The sequence below is a fragment of the Scyliorhinus canicula genome, chromosome 2, assembly GCF_902713615.1.
Source record: "Scyliorhinus canicula chromosome 2, sScyCan1.1, whole genome shotgun sequence".
In the NCBI taxonomy this organism is placed as follows: domain Eukaryota; kingdom Metazoa; phylum Chordata; class Chondrichthyes; order Carcharhiniformes; family Scyliorhinidae; genus Scyliorhinus; species Scyliorhinus canicula.
The window spans coordinates 233,211,984-233,228,899 of NC_052147.1; the positions used below are offsets into that span (position 1 = coordinate 233,211,984).

The 16,916-nt window shown below is 48.1% G+C and overlaps 1 protein-coding gene across 1 annotated transcript in view; it reads left to right on the plus strand.

The window, feature by feature from the left end:
* tgfbr2l (transforming growth factor beta receptor-like) overlaps nucleotides 1–16,916 on the plus strand; it is a 115,810-nt gene that overhangs the window by 47,077 nt on the left and 51,817 nt on the right. The gene's annotated exons all lie outside the window — the stretch shown is intronic.

Below are 16,916 nucleotides of genomic sequence, written 5' to 3' on the forward strand. Positions count from 1 at the left end.
AGATTTTGACTCCAGAAGAGGAGCACCTGGAGCCCAGAGAGACAATGCCAAAAGAAAACATGCAGATTTTGACTCCAGAAGAAGAGCACCTGGAGTCCACAGAGACAATGCCGAAAGAAACCATGCAGATTCTGACTCCAGAAGAGGAGCACCTGGAGTCCAGAGACATCACACAGAAAGAAAACATGCAGATTTTGACTCCAGAAGAGGAGCACCTGGAGTCCAGTGAGATAACATCAACAGAAATCATGAAGATTTTAACTCCAGAAGCGGAGCACCAAGAGTCTAGAGAAACCACGTCAACTGAAATCATGCAGATTTGGACTCCAGAAGAGGAGCGCCGAGAGTCCACAGACACCGCGTCAAATGTAATCGAGAAGACTTTGACTCCGGAAGACGAGCACCAAGAAAGCAAAGATGCGGAATCCAATTCTCCACAACTGATTGATGTCACCTGCACCTGCACATCAGATCATTCGCACCACTCGCGAGACGGAATGCTCAATGACTCAAATTATCCACTCGGGACACTCATAGAGTATAACAAGAAAAACAAAAGTCAAAAGAAACACAGCAAGAACAAAAACAACATGAAGCGCGACAAGACCAACAACAATAGCAAGAAGCACAGCAGAAACGAGAACGACAACAGCAAGAAGAAAAGCAACATGAAGCGCGACAAGACAAACAACAATAGCAAGAAGCACAGCAGAAACGAGAACGACAACAGCAAGAATAAAAGCAACATGAAGCGCAACAAGACAAACAACAACGTCAGGCACAAAGATAGCGACAACGACAGAGGCAGAAACAACAAGAATGGCAACAAACACAACAAAGTCAGGAACAAAGATAGCGACAACGACAGTGACAGAAACAACAAGAATGGCAACAAACACAACAAAGTCAGGAGCAAAGATAGCGACAACAACAAAGACGGAAACGACAAAAACAGCGACAAGTACGGCAACGGAAACAACAAAAACAGGAACGACAGAAACAACAGCAATGAAACAACGACTTGTACACAATGGCAAAGCACACCAGCATCCAAGGCGGATGAGACAATAAATCAACACCACAAGCACAGAAAAAAGTCCATGCCAGTCAACATCAGTGATGTGACCATGCAAACACCTCGGGATGACGCATTGGGTACTTAAGATAACAAGGAACACCAACAACATTCACAGCGGACTTGCAATATCAATATCACCACGTCATCAACAACAAACAGAAAACAAAAAGCTCTGAACAAATTCATCAAGTTTGGACTCATAAATGTGTTTATTAAGTTTGGACATATAAATACATTGGCTTTGTTAACTAAGGCAATAGCATCATCACTTGTATAGATACGCAGATCATAAGTTACTGTTTTGTATAATTTTCCTTAATGATGTACAGAAACTATGTAATGAGAAAGAGGGGGATGTGGTGATCGTAGATTGACCAGATACAAAAAAACAACAGAGCAAACACGAGCGGGAGAGCTATAAATACACTGGGACAGGATATACAATTTTCTTTAACGATGTTCAGAAAATATGTTAAGAGAAAAAGGGGGATGTGGTGATCACAAGTTAACCAGATGCAACACAACTGAGCGACCACTAGAGGGAGCACGGGAGAGCCATATAAATACATCAGGACAGGAAGTGAGGACACACTCTTCACAGCAGGGGCTGATAAGCAGGACACACAGAACAAGCAAAGCTGGTAGTTAGCACTGGAAGGTAGTTCTAGGTCGAGCTCTGGAAACTGAACGAACCCACAATAAAGCATCTTCTCCACACTTGAGACTGCGAGCTTTATTATGACACGAGGAACAACACAAGTACCAGCTCGACAAGGGCATTGCCTCGAGCAGGACTACCAGCTACAACCCCAGGGGGAATGGGCAGGTGGAGAGGGAGAACGCGACGGTTTGGAAGACCGTCCTACTGACCCTCTGGTCCAGGAATCTCCCTACCTCCCACTGGCAGGAGGTCCTCCCCGACGCACTCCATGCAATTAGGTCCCTCCTATGCGCTGCCACCAACCAGACCCCTCACGAACGACTATTTGTTTTCCCTAGGGGCACTACCACGGGGGCTTCGCTCCCATCCTGGTTGAGGGCACCGGGCCCGGTTCTCCTCCGGAAGCACGTCCGGGCACACAAAACAGACCCGCTAGTAGAGACAGTGCTACTGCTTCATTCGAACCCCCACTACGCCTTCATTGAATACCCCGACGGCCGTCAGGACACCGTTTCCCTCCAGGACCTGGCGCCTGCAGGATCCACCACCACCACCACCACCGCCGAGGTACCCCTCACACTACACCCCACCCAACCCCCCACGCCCTGCGTCCCCGCGCCTATAGTTTCCCTGCCCACGCCCTGCGCTCCCGCGCCTATAGGTTTCCTGCGCCCACCTTCTCCCTTCGCACCGGTCAGGAATGGAGCTTGGACTGAAAAACCCCCGGAGTCCACCCTCATACCCGCACCGACCGTCACCACCCAGCCACCCGAAGAGGCTGCAACCCCAGTGCTCCGCCGATCCCAAAGAACGACTTGGCCACCAGACCGGCACAACTTGTAAACCCGTCATCCCCGCTGGACATGACTTTTTTACAGGGGGTGAATGTGGTGAATTCATACTGTATTGTAATTCACACTATTGTATTGCATAGTATTATGTCCTTGTGGGCTCTGTCTGTGAGCCGTTGCGCGGCTCTGCCCATAGGGGGAGATGAGGAGCTTGTACAGGGCTCCACACTTGGCTCCGCCCATGGCTCCGCCCATGGCCCCTCCCACTGCCGGAAGTATAAAGAGCTGCAGCCGTGAGCCTACTCTCAGTTCTTCTGGTCGCAGGCAGGCTCAGTTGTAAGACTATTAAAACCACAGTTTACTTCCAATCGTGCCTCTACTGAATTGATGGTCACGCCATTGTCCAAATCAGGTTCTTTAATAAAGCACACATGGTAAGGTAACGATCTGATGCACAGCAAGTTATCATGGAGTTTCTTTATACTCCCCTGGAACTATCCCTATGCACGACTGTCCTCACGTACATCTTATAACGCTCTGCGGATCACCGGATTTGCCCTCACCTGTATCTGAGTGCCTTGTTACATGAGCACTGTTTCAAGACCGCAATGTGGATCTGAAACACTGCCTGTTGGTTGGAGGTCGCAGCACCAACTTTCTGCAATATTGTTCACAAGCAGATCACCACAGCCCCTTCCTCAGGAAATATTAATGATTATTTTAAAACATGATTCCTATTTTAACTTTTTAACTTTGTGATATGTTTAAACAATATGAACAGGTTTAACTGGGGTGCCCATAAACATGATGTGCCTGGTCAGTGTTCGTCACTTTCCTACAGGTCATTGTGCCTCCCTCACGGAATTATCCCTGTGATTACTTGGGCTGTTGCCAGCCTTTTCGAAGATTGGTTTGCTGAGTATCCCCTTTACTCTGTGCCTATGGAAGGCATGCGTCCTTGATTGCCACATGTGCATCACCAGCTTCTTTCTTTTTCATTTGTTGCCACAACACTGTTTGCTGCTGCGTTCCGAAAGCTCGTGTTTGAATCAAACCTGTTGGACTTTAACCTGGTGTTGTAAGACTTCTTACTGTGCTCACCCCAGTCCAACGCCAGCATCTCCACATCAGTGCTGCTTCTCTGTGTGTTTGCTGTTTCTTTTGTCTCTCGCTTGTCAGTCATTGATGCACGATCAATTGCACAAAGACGAGAGTTGGATACATCTGAGGCTTTATTGCCCTAAGATGTGTGGCCTCCCTCAGCAGCTGGCGAAATGGCTGCAGCATGGAGGACACACACATTTATACTCCAGCCTACTGGGTGGAGCCAGCAGGCAGGGACTACCGACATACCTGTAGTACAGGTCCTACCATACATCACCTAATATAGGTGCATCAGTGGTTTACCACAGTCATGACCTCAACTTCTTCTCTTTTCCTTTTGTCAGTGGGATGAGCTAGCTCTCCCAATCTACTCCTTTTCCTCCTTCTCGTTTTAACAGTTAGTGTGCAAATTCTTTTCTTTTTTTGTTTGGGCTTGGCAGCTTCTTCTACATCAGAGTTGATATTATCGTACTCATCATCAATATCATCCCACTCATCAATATCTTCATGCTTATCATCAATTTCACTCTTGGAGTTGTCATGTTCTTCAACATCAGAGTTAGTATCATCATACTCATCATCTTTTTTAAAAAATTTAGAGTACCCAATTATGTTTTTCCAATTAAGGGCCAATTTAGCATGGCCAATCCACCTAACCTGCACATCTTTGGGTTTTGGGGGGAAACCCACGCAGACATGGGGAGAATGTGCAAACTCCACATGGACAGTGAACCAGGGCTGGGATTCGAACCCGGATCCTCAGCGCCGTAGACAGCAATGTTAACCATTGTGCCACATGCCGCCCCCTCGTACTCATCATCAATCTTTGCCCACTCATCATTAGTATTTTTGAGGATCAGGGAGTCAACCACCTGAACCATTTCAGAGGCATGAAACGATGCAGTAAATACCTCTGGAGTGAAATTCTTTAAGATTGGTACGATGTTGTCTGTGACTAGCTTGTTCAGTAGCTGGTCCTCTGAGGTATCAGCCTCTGTAACCTCAGTTTTTATTTTGGAGTGCGCCATCTCAGAGCTCCCACCCTTCTCAGTGTCCAGAGCGGTCTGTGTGTCCCCTGTGACCACCTCATCATTCCTTCCAAACCACTGGAGTAGTACTTCATGGGCTTCTTCATTAAGCCCGTCCTTGCTTCTTGAAGGAGCTTTACAAGCAGTTCATACCATTACGTTCCGCATCATCTTCAAAGTCATCATATGAATCTTTGTAGTTTTCATCGTCAGATTCAGCATCGTCTGCAATGATTTCTCCTGTAAAATACAACATTGCACACGGAATTATGTGTTCATGCAGGAGGCAGCCAAGTTCAAAGTCAGCATGGAGTTTGGCTGCTGATCTTTTTCTTAACATTTGACCCTGTGGAACTTGAGGAGGACTACTCAGAGAGTAGTAAGGGCGTGGAATGCCCTGCCTGCAACAGTAGTGGACTCGCCAACATTAAGGGCATTTAAATGGTCATTGGATAAACATATGGATGATAAGGGAATAGTGTAGATGGGGTTTAGAGTGGTTTCACAGGTCGGCGCAACATCAAGGGCCAAAGGGCCTGTACTGCGCTGCTTTAATACGAGCTCACCATGCTTCTGTATCATGCCACTGAATGTTCTATGTTCAATGAAGGAATTAAAGAATGATTCATTTGGTACAGTTTTTTGTGAGTGTTCAACCTTTGTGCTTCGGCTTGGTTTTAATTGTTTTTAATGTGACATTTTTGCCCACCCTCCAGTCGATCTTACAGCCTGTGCATCCCATGATTTAAGGTTCATTAAAGAATGAAGATTCAAGCTTTTCAGGCAGCGATTCTATCTGATATACATTTGTGATCACCTCATTTGTGAAATACTCATTGGGCTTGAACTGAAACTCCAGAGTGAAGCTCCTCGACCTCTCATGCTCTGAACATTTAACATTCACATCTTGCAGATGCTTTAATACGAGCTCACCATGCTCCTGTATCATGCCACTGAAGACATGCACGTTCTTGAAGACTGTTAACCAGAAATCTGGAATCGTGTCTGTGTCTGATTTGCCATCCTCCGCCTGGATTTCTTATGAATCCTCATCAAATGTGCACACTATGATCACTTGTAGGGATCTGTAGTATTCAGCAGACCACCTGTTTTCAGGATCTTAGTCACTCAACTAAGTTCAAGGATTCACATACATCAATCCACTCCTATGATGGACCCAATGTCCATGTCCACAATATAAAACAGTAACATGTGCCTTATGTTGTCCACGGAGAGCTCAAGTTCACATTCACTGAAAGTATCCATCTTTTTGTCCTGTAATATACCTGCAGTCCCAGTCGATGAGCGACTTTCAGCTGCGTGTTCAACTTGTACAGAGCAGACGAACTGAGGAGGTTGGCCCTCGTTTTAATGTCAAGGTTGCATCATAATATTGAGTTGTTCAGGAACACTACCGTTTTCCATCTGATTCTTACTTGTTTCATTTTTAGAAATTGTGTCTTCGTCTTTTTTGTTTGGACTCTCCTGGTCCTTGGGTGCAATGACATCGCAGAACTGTTCGTCCGGATGCATCTGATCAACCACATTTATATGGTCTTATATGGTCCACTGTAGGACTCACAAAACACTGTTTTGCAAAATGCCCAACATGGCAACATTTGGAACAGACCTTTCCAAAGATCAGACATTGGCGTGCACCATGTTGAGTGCCACACTTCAGGCATGCGATTGGCGGCTCCTGACGGCCGCTTAAAATGGCCACCCACACTGAGACCGCATCACAGCACTAATGGCGCTGGCATCTTCCTCTGTGTTGGGCCAAAACTGTTCGAGCAGAGTGTGCTGATTTGCTGTGCAGCTACCTCGCTTGCCTGGCAAATCTTTATTGCTTGTTCCAATACCAACCTTTCTTCCAGCAATGCCTCACGTAGCTTACATTTGATACACCAAAGACAATTTGGTCAGGGATCAGAGAAGATTTCAGGTTGCTGAAGTTGCATGAATGGGCCTTCAGCCTCAAGTCAGTGACAAAACTGTTGAACGATTTGCCAGGTTTCTGGGTACGTGTACGGAACATGTACTTCTCAAATGTCGATCAAAGTACCCAATGACTTCATCGTATTTCTTGCCATCCTCCTCATTGTCAAAAGCAAATGTACTATGCAGTTCAATTGATATGGACTTGCCACCGTTAGCAGCAACGCTATTTGTCATTCGGCAGGCTGTACCTGCAGGCCATGAGGCGAAACATAAGAGTTTGAACTGCTGCTTGAAGAGCCGCCAGTTTCCGTCTACATTACCTGATACTTGAAACTGGTGGAGGGCTTTCAGTTTGACCATCTCGAGCTTCAGCGTCATTTACAGCGTTGAGTCGCCAATGGCTGCAGTTCACCAGGTCAATCCTTCCGCCGAATTTTAACTTTATCACTGCTGTCGTTATCTTCAATTATTCAGTACTTTGGTACCATGTTGTGTTTGATGTTCCATGTCTAGCCAGGAATCCAAAGAGCTGCTTGTGACTTGTCCCAACAAGGATCTTTATTAAATCACACGTGGTAAAGTAATGATCTAATATAGAGCAATTTATCATGGAGTTTCTTTATACTCCCCTGGAACTATCCCTATGCATGATTGTCCTCATGTACGTCTTATAACCCCTTGCAGATCACCAGATCTGCCCTCAATTATATCTGAGTGCCTTGTCACATGACCATTGTCTCAAGACCACATGGTGGATCTGTACCACCGCCTGCTGGTTGGAGGTTGCACCGCCAACTATCTACAATATTGTTTACGGGCATATCACCACAGCACGGTGCAGACGTGGTGAATCACGTTGGTTAGCCCAAATTCTCTGCAGGTGAATGCCAACCTGTTGTCTGAGATGAACATCTGCACAGATTCAACGTTGGGCTGTACTGTTGGCAGCGTATGAATGTGTTGGAACACCTTCCTCGGACGAAGATCCCGAATGTGGACACCCTGGGTCGACATTTATCCTCAATGCTATCCTCAATGCTATCCATACTAAAGGATTGCTGGAGCCACTTGATCATGGCCTCGAAGGTCGTTGGGAGCAGTCAGTGAACATCCATTCATTTGGAGTGGCCGTCGACCAGGATCAGGAACATTGATCACTGGAATGGGCTGACAAAATCCATGTGTAGCCAAGACCAAGGATGCCATGGTCATTCCCAAGGGTGGTGGGGTGCTGCTGGCAGCAGCTTTTTGGTGTTCCTAGCACAGGTTGCATTGTTGGGTGAATTTCTCGATGTCGGTGTCGATGCCTGGCCCCACACGTAGCTGTGGGCCAGCATTTTCATTTCAGATACCCCTGGGTGACCGTTATAGGGATCCTCCCAATTGGATCACGCTCCTTTGCCGGGACCACAGCATGTGTTCCCCATAGGAGGAATCCATCCTCAATTTAAAAAAAAATACATTTAGAGTATCTAATTATTTTTTTCCAACTCAGGGGCAATTTAGCGTGGCCAATGCACCTAACCTGCACATCTTTCAGTTGCAGGAGTGAGACCCACGCAGACACGGGGCGAGCGTGCAAACTCCGCATGGACAGTGGCCCGTGGCCAGGATTGAACTTGGGTCACCGTCCCGCCCCTGGATTCCGTCCTCAATACTAAATTCCGCGAACTTCGCCATGTAGACTTTTAGGTCGTCAGGCAAAGCGCAATGTTGGGCTCCATACAAAATGATGTGCCATACATGGGCTAGCTGAGGGTCCGTCTGGGTCCAGGCACGGATTTGGACCGCTGTGACTGGTAACGTATCCATGAAATGTCGAGTTGCGATTACTTCGTCGGCACAAGCTGGCATTAGCGGCTGGTTGGCAGGGGAAGTCGAACCAGGGTGTCCACATTTGGGATCTTCGTCCTAGGAAGGTGTTCCAACACACTTTCATACGCTGCCAACAGTACAGCCCAACGTTGAATCTGTGCGGATGTAACAGGAGGGATAGCCTTGTCTTTGAAGAGCTCCAGCAATGGTTTATATGTTAATACTATAAAAGTGTGCCTGTAGATGTATTGATGGAACTTTTTCACTGCAAATACCATGGCCAAACCCTCCTTCTCGATCTGAGCGTAATTTCGCTCTCTCGGGGCGAGAGTCCAAGAAGCGAACACAATGGTTATTTTATGCCATTTTTAATTGGTGAGCCAAGACCACTCCAGCGCCAGAAGGTGAGGTGTCGCAGGTGCCCTAACTCGACGGGAACCACCTGCTCTCTGGTATGGATGACTCTCGGAAGGGTTATAACAATAGTGCTTTGTGGTTTCTGGTGTTCTGTAAAGTTGCCGAAGCCCAGAGGGAGTAGTATGGCTCTGATCAAGGACTTCAATTTGGCTTCAAGGGTGCCCATACATTGGTGCAATAGTTTGCATTCACCATAGCTTGATAGCCAATGCTATTCCCTTGTTTAATAAAGGAAGCAGGGCCAATCCAGCAAATTGTAGATCAGTGAGCCTGATATCAGTGGTGGGGAAGCTTTTGGAAAAGATACTGAGGGACAAATGCACATTTGGAGGAAAATCGATTAGTAAATGACAGACAGCAATGTTTTGTACAAGGAAGGCCACGTTTCACCAACTTGATTGAGTTTTTTGAAGAGGTGACAAAGAAACTTGATGAGGGAAGGGCTGTGGATGCAGTTTATATGGACTTTAGTAAGGTGTTTTTAAGGTCCTACATGGCAGACTGGTATAAAATCTAAAATCACATTCGGGGTGGGCTGGCTAGATGGATATAGAACTGGCTTGGTTAGAAGACAGAGAATAGCAGTGGAAGAGTATTTTTCTGGATGGAGCTCTGTGGCTCGTGGTATTCCGCAGGGATCAGTGATGGGACCTTTGTTGTTTGTATAAAATATCTGGAGGAAAATGTAGGTGGTCTGATTAGTGAGTTTGCGGATGACACAAAGATTGGCAGAGTTGCTGATAGTGCTGAGGATTGTCAGAGGATACAACAGGATATAGATAGATTGGAGGCTTGGGCACAGAAATGGCAGATGGAGTTTAATCCGGATAAATGCAAGGTGATGTGTTTTAGAGGATCAAATCTAGGTATGAATTATACTGTAAATATATGAGTTCTGCACTATAGGACATTAACATACAGAGGGATCTGGGCATGCAGGTCTACAGTTCCCTAAAAGTGGCAACACAGGTGGCCAAGGTGATTAAGAAGGCATATGGCATGCTTACCTTCATCAGCCGGGGCATTGAGTACAGGAGTTGGGAAATCATGTTGAGCTATATAAAACCTTGGTTTGGCCGCATTTGGAATATTGCCTGCAGTTCTGGTCACCACATTATCAGAAGGGTGTAGAAGCTTTGGGAGAGTGCAAAGAAGGTTCACCAGGGTGTTGCCTGGTCTCAAGGGTGTTGGCTATGAGGAGAGGTTTAATAAACTAGGATTGTTTTCACTAGAAAGATGGAGGCTGAGGGGAGAACTGATTGAATGTAGAACATAGAAAAATACAGCACAGAACAGGCCCTTCGGCCCACGATGTTGTGCCGAACCTTTGTCTTAGATTAATCATAGATTATCATAGAATTTACAGTGTAGAAGGAGGCCATTCGGCCCATCGTGTCTGCACCGGCTCTTGGAAAGAGCACCCTACCTAAGGTCAACACCTTCACCCTATCCCCATAACCCAGTAACCCCACTCAACACTAAGGGCAATTTTGGACACTAAGGGTATTTTATCATGGCCAATCCACCTAACCTGCACATCTTTGGACTGTGGGAGGAAACCGGAGCACCCGGAGGAAACCCACACACACACGGGGAGGATGTGCAGACTCCACACAGACAGTGACCCAAGCCGGAATCGAACCTGGGACCCTGGAGCTGTGAAGCAATTGTGCTATCCACAATGCTACCGTGCTGCCCAAATAGAGGTCTACAAAATTAGGAGAGGCATAGACAAGTTGGATAGTCAGAAGGTGAAAGGGTGGAAGTGTCAATTACAAGGGGGCACAGGTTCAAGATGAGAGGGGATAGTTTAAGGGAGGTCATAGAATCATCATAGAATTTACAGTGTAGAAGGAGGCCAATCGGCCCATCGAGTCTGCACCAGCTCTTGGAAAGAGCACCCTACCCAAGCCCACACCTCCATCCTATCCCCATAACCCAGTAACCCCACCCAACACTGAGGGCAATTTTAGACACTAAGGGCAAATTTAGCATGGCCAATCCACCTAACCTGCACATCTTTGGACTGTGGGAGGAAACCACCGGAGCACCTGGAGGAAACCCACGCACACACGGGGAGAACATGCAGACTCCACACAGGCAGTGACCCAAGCCGGGAATCGAACCTGGGACCGTGGAGCTGTGGAACAATTGTGCTAACCACTATGCTAACGTGCTGCCCTCTGACTGGGGTAAGTTTTAGACGCAGAGATGGTGGGTGCCTGGAATGCGCTGCCAGAGGATTTGTTGGAAATAGGCACATTAGCAACAATTAAGAGGCCTCTGGATGGATACGTGAATAAGGAGGAAATAGATGGATACAGACTGAGTAAGGGCAGAAGGTTTTTTTTTAGTTAGGGCATCATGATCGGCACAGGCTTGGAGGGCTGAAGGGCCTGTTCCGGTGCTGTACTTTTCTTTGCTCTTTGTTTCTTCATAGGGACAATAAGCAGATGCGACACAGTGCGAGACAAACTGCTGGAAGGGTAAGGAGAAGGATGGGAGAATGGTTCTCAGAAGAATGTCATATTGGCCCAGAGTATTAAGGGAATGATTCAAGTACTTGAGTCAGATGTCTGTGCTTTAGTAAAATCTGAAATCTGCCACCTGTTACAGCCAGAACTGCAGCCTCAGGACAAGACAAAGGCAGCATTGAGAGTGACTGTGAACGTAGCCATGGCTATGAGATTTTATACATTAAACTTCTTCCAGAATGGTGCCTCAACACCCTCAGCAATCTGTTGGGGGACAAATTGTCGGACTGTAGTGAGAAGCTGTAAACCCCTTGGAACGTGAGTGTCTGCAGCCATGAAGGCAGTAGTCTGAATAGCTTTACAGCAAGCTGACCTTAAACGACTGATATCTGAGCGTCGCTGCAGCACTCAGATGGTGCTTGACTTCTGCTTGTGCTGGAACGGAAGCTGAGACTTTGGCTTTTGCACACTATATGGTTCAGTCATAACTGTGTTAATGAAGTTGGCCACCATTTCCATGCTGTGAAGGTTGGGCTCCAAACTCTGCGCAAAGGCGTGTGCCAAGTGGCTGTCCCACTTCTCCATTCTCCTTGACGTTGACTGTTTGTCAATGTACCAATCATTCCATTGTGTACACTATTTGGTTTTCTTCTGCAGGCCCATCAAACTCCTCATGGGGGTCCTATAGTGCAGAACTCATTTGTGTACTCACCATGCTGTGTTATCCTTGGCCCCTGTCATGGCTGCAGCCCACTCATGTCCAGAGATGCACCACATGCAGACCCATCTCAAAACCATCCTCTGATACAAGCAGCGTCAATATTTGAACCGCTTGCTGTGAATGTGAGAGCCGTCTTCTTGATCCTGGAGTGCTTGCTCTTCCACCACTGACTGGGTTGCAGTTCTTGGATACCTGACAGTAGAAAGGTAGAAGGGTAGAGTTGCAATTGTTGGGGGAGGGAGGGGGAAGGGAAGCAAAAGGTACATGCTTACATTATCTGCAGCTTGTAAATCAAAAGAAATTGTGAGATGAGGAGGAAATGGGATGTGAGAAGGTGGATTAGCTTTGAGGATACCATCATCTTTGATGATCTTAGCCCCGCCAGTGACCACAGCTTCAGCAAGGGGAACTTCAATGAGAGAACGTCCATCGGTAAGGACATGCAACGGTATCTATCCCCCACTGGTTAGCTCTTGTTGCCTCTGAACATGTGCCAACTTGTCCTGCAAGAGAGAGGGAGTGTGTGCAATATGCTTGACTGATGTGGCTGTGGTGGTTGATTTGCTGGCAGTGTGTAAGTTGTGAGATGTGGGTGTAAGCCTTGCAGTGAGGTGGAGATGAAGCTATGGATTTTGTGTGTGAGCCATGGTGGATAGAGATTGTTGGTAGGTGAGTGCTGGGTGTGTGGTGCATTGAGTAGGTATGTAAGGCTGGTGATGCAGTTGGTGGGATATGGCATTTGAAAATACGTTCATTGGTCTTGATCACCCATGTGAGGTCACTGAACTGTTGGCAGCACTGCATTTAAGTTCAAGGGGTTTGGCTCCGCGCATCGACCACCATGGTTTATCTGCTCCCACTACTATCACAACATTTGTGTGAGGTCCTGCTGGCTCCTTGTGGATCTCCTCCACCAAGGCATCTGGGGCTGAGAACCTTGGATCAAGCTGTCTCCCTGGTTGTGCCATAATTCACTCTTCCTCCTGCTCAGACTCTCTTCCATTAGCAGTTCCAAAGGCTGCTCCAGGCAGAATATGCCTCACATTCAAGAAGTGCAGGCTGGCGTTAAGTAGCCATGATGTGGAGATGCTGGCATTGGACTCGGGTGAGCACAGCATTACAACACCAGGTTAAAGTCCAACAGGTTTATTTAGAATCACTAGCTTTCGGAGCGCAGCTCCTTCACCAGGTGAGTGAAGGCTTTAATTCGTGCAGGCTAGCTTCACTTGGCGCCAACAAACTTGAGCCGCCTGTTGAGGTATGAAGTTACTCAATGTTGCAATTAGCATTAGATGCGCGCATCAACCATGCAAATTAGCAGGCATGTTGACATAAAGTTGACATGCTGCCTGCATTGGAAGCAACAAACATGGACTAATTGAGCACTGAGATCTTAGTTTCCACTTTCGGGTCTGTAGAATTTTGCCTCAAAATGTATTAATAGTTGTAAACAGATGTAGCATAGCAATCAAGTTCTAGAAACATTTTAAAATGGATTTCTATAGAGTAATTGCTGTGGCTTCTGGTATGCACTTGGGTGGAATTTTCCGGAACAAAATGGCAAAGTGTAATTTTTGGCAAGAGAATTTGTGGCTTGTGGGATTGAGGTGACATTCCAGCGCAGTGGTAAGAAGAATCATCAGCTCCACTGGCTCCTTACTGACCTGCGAGGGAAGAGAGAGGGAGGGAGCAGATTGGTGTCACAGCCGCATAACAGCAGTACATCCCCTGACCCTTTGGCCTCCAGGACCTGGAAGCAGCCAGTCCCACAACTGATCACAACTCAAGTGCCTTCCTTTCTCTATAGCTTGCCTTTGCCCAGTCAAAGTCACCTTTGGCCTCCTGTCTAGGTTTCCCCTCCTTATACTCTATCTCACTGGTGGTTCTGACAGGAAATTTATATGCTGGCACATCCCTAATGGACAGGGTCAACTGGACAGTAATGTCCATCTTGGAGGCTAATGGATCCTCAATGGCAGGCGTTAGGGTCCGGCACATAAGCAAACCCAGTGCCTCTCGCTCTTGTGCACTTATACATTGGGCATTGAACACTGAGTATTCATCCCATTCCTTAAATTTGTACACTTATGATGTTCCTTGAGTTTGAACTATTTTATGTATCTTTGAGTTTGTGCAATCTCACTCCGAGCAGGGCTCGAACCTATGAGGAGGGGGGGGAACCCCATTGGATTTCAAGTCCAACCCTGAACCACTTGGTCATCACAGATCCATCCTGGGCGGAATTCTCCGACCCCCCGCAGGGTCGGAGAATTCCCCGGGGCTGGCGTAAATCCCGCCCCCGCCGTCGCCGGAATTGTCTGCCACCCGGGAATTGGCGGGGGCGGGAATCGCGCCGCACCGGTCAACGGGCCCCCCGCGGCAATTCTCCGGCCCGCGATGGGCCGAAGTCCGGCCGCTGTCAGGCCTCTCCCGCCGACGTGGTTTAAACCACCTCTGGTGCCAGCAGGAGCAGGCGGAGCGAGCGGGCCCCGGGGTCCTGGGGGGGGGGGGGGGGGGGGGGGGGCGCGGAGCGATCTGACCCCGGGGGTTGCCCCCACGGTGGCTTGGCCCGCGATCGGGACCCACCGGTCGGCTGGCGGGCCTGTGCCGTGGGGGTACTCCTTTTCTTCCGCCGCCACCACAGCCTCCACCATGTCGGAGGTGGAAGAGATCCCCTCCACCGCGCATGCGCTGGGGTGACGTCAGCAGCCGCTGACGCTCCAGCGCATGCGCGGACTCACACCGACCGGCGAAGGCCTTTCAGCCAGCCGTGGCGCCAAAGGCCGTTCATGTCGGTCAGCGGGGCGCCAACCCCTCCGGTGCGTGCCTAGCCCCTAAAGGTGTGGAGAATACCGCACCTTTTGGGGAGGCCCGACGACAGAGTGGTTCTCGCCACTCCGGTACACCGCGACCCCCCGCCCCGCCGGGTAGGGGAGAATCCCGGCCCACATGCTTGAGTTTGAACCTGTGGGCAGCTGACATTGTTGAGGGCTAACACTTGATGGCCAATTAGTCCCTGAAATGTTCGAGGGCACAATTGCTTTCTGCTTCAGGGATAGGCAAAGTTAAAAGGCACCCTTCATACTCAGGCTGCATCATTCAGAGATCTCATTGGTGTCATGCCTCAATACTTACGATTCCTGGACAGCTACTGCAGAGTTCTAGACAGCCAATCCCCCCTCCCAGTACCCAGAAGGCACCATTTTACCTTCTGTTTCAGGTTCTCACCCACCCAGTCCATAAAGCCTGTCTCCTTGACTCTCATCACATCCTACCCCCCAGCTGAGTGGCCTGCAGCCACAGCCACCCCATTCCACAGTCAGCAGGCTAACACAGCGTTCTAAGAACTTTTAAACAGCACAGGCGACAGACTTCAGGTTCACCCACAGGAGCCGCAATCCCATCCCAGTAACCACTGACCCTGCACATCTCTGGACAGCCTCAAGCCTCACAACCCCACCCCCTCTAGAGCTGGTGCCTTGTTCTCGGTGCTAGTTTTAGAGAGTGGTGCTCCCCTCCGGAGTCATGGCACCTCGCTCCCATTTTTTTAAAAAACAGTAGTAATTTGCGCCAGCATGCTGTCATGCGTGGGGGATGTGATTACCCAGTGAGGGGCTGAAGATGCAATGTTAATCAGGGTAAGTGATGTACCATCAATTGAACGCGAGACGTGTTGCTGACAATAGCATTGTGGATAGCACAATCGCTTCACAGCTCCAGGGTCCCAGGTTCGATTCCGGCTTGGGTCACTGTCTGTGCGGAGTCTGCACATCCTCCCCGTGTGTGCGTGGGTTTCCTCCGGGTGCTCCGGTTTCCTCCCACAGTCCAAAGATGTGCGGGTTAGGCGGATTGGCCATGATAAATTGCCCTTAGTGTCCAAAATTGCCCTTAGTGTTGGGTGGGGTTACTGGGTTATGGGGATAGGGTGGAGTTGTTGACCTTGGGTAGGGTGCTCTTTCCAAGAGCCGGTGCAGACTCGATGGGCTGAATGGCCTCCTTCTGCACTGTAAATTCTATGATTCTATGATTCTATGAATATACTAGATGTTAGACCTGCGGTCGATTACAGTAGAAGGACAACCGCCGGGAGTACTGGGTATTTATACCCCGCCCTGGAGGCGAGGTTAACTCAGCCTCTCGACCAATTGGGGAGCTGTCACATGACTGGTCTCAACCAACCGGTCGAGAGTCACATGACCGACCAGGGCCAATGGTAAGTCGGTGTTCTGCACCAATGGCAGGCAGCTATGCTAATCATACCACCACAGTAAGTGTATTGTAATGCATTCAAATTGATACAAATCAGGTTCACCCCATTCCTGGGCATGAACCTGACTATGTCTTCACGGGGGGGGTGCGGGCCTGGGAAGATCGTATTCCAAATTCTTGGCAGTGCAAATCCTGGTTTTGGCCTCTCGTGAGATTTTGCGGCCATGACAGGGCCCGTGACTAACAGACCTGCGTAATCCCACATTTTATTGTGTGGGACTTCTCTGGGTTCATTGCTAGCCCTGTACATTTATTGGAATGGAAGTTCACTTTCTTATTGAAATAATCCAACATGTGACTCTTAAAGAGGGAAGTAACCAGTAATGGAATTTCGCATAGAACAAACCTCCATGATAATATGTTGAATACTGCCAATGCATAAATTGATATGAGTATGTGGTTTTGGATCACACTTGATTTTATGCTGACCATTACAGCATTAAAGCATTTCTTCTTAATTTTACAACCACGACTTCTACAAAATATACTCCAATCCACAATTTCCACAGAATCCCTTATCCATCAATCTTCTCCTCTCCCTCCTCCTCTATAATTCCTTCTGCGTCCCTCCTTGCTCTGCAATGCTGAGCCTAAGGGAAGATGTGACCTGTGTATTT